Genomic DNA, 311 nt, shown 5'->3' on the forward strand with positions numbered 1-311 from the left:
ATTTTATATTTATTAATAAAAAAAAATTTTAATAATTAGTAATGACATAATGTTAAAATAAAAATATTTATTAATAATTTATGAGACGTTTTTGCATATCACGTGAAGGTCATATAACTAATGAGTTTATTTGATGGTTAAAGTTATTTAAAACAATTTTTTTAATTTATTTTGACTTTTAAAAAAACTGACTTTTTAAATTTTTTCATCTACTCTATTAAATATCAAGAGTAATTAAAATAAATTTGGATAGGCAGGTTTTAGGTTAGCATGAAGAATTATTAAATTATTAAAAATTAAGAAGATTTAAA

Source organism: Vespula vulgaris, chromosome 15 (assembly GCF_905475345.1).
Source record: "Vespula vulgaris chromosome 15, iyVesVulg1.1, whole genome shotgun sequence".
NCBI classification, from domain to species: domain Eukaryota; kingdom Metazoa; phylum Arthropoda; class Insecta; order Hymenoptera; family Vespidae; genus Vespula; species Vespula vulgaris.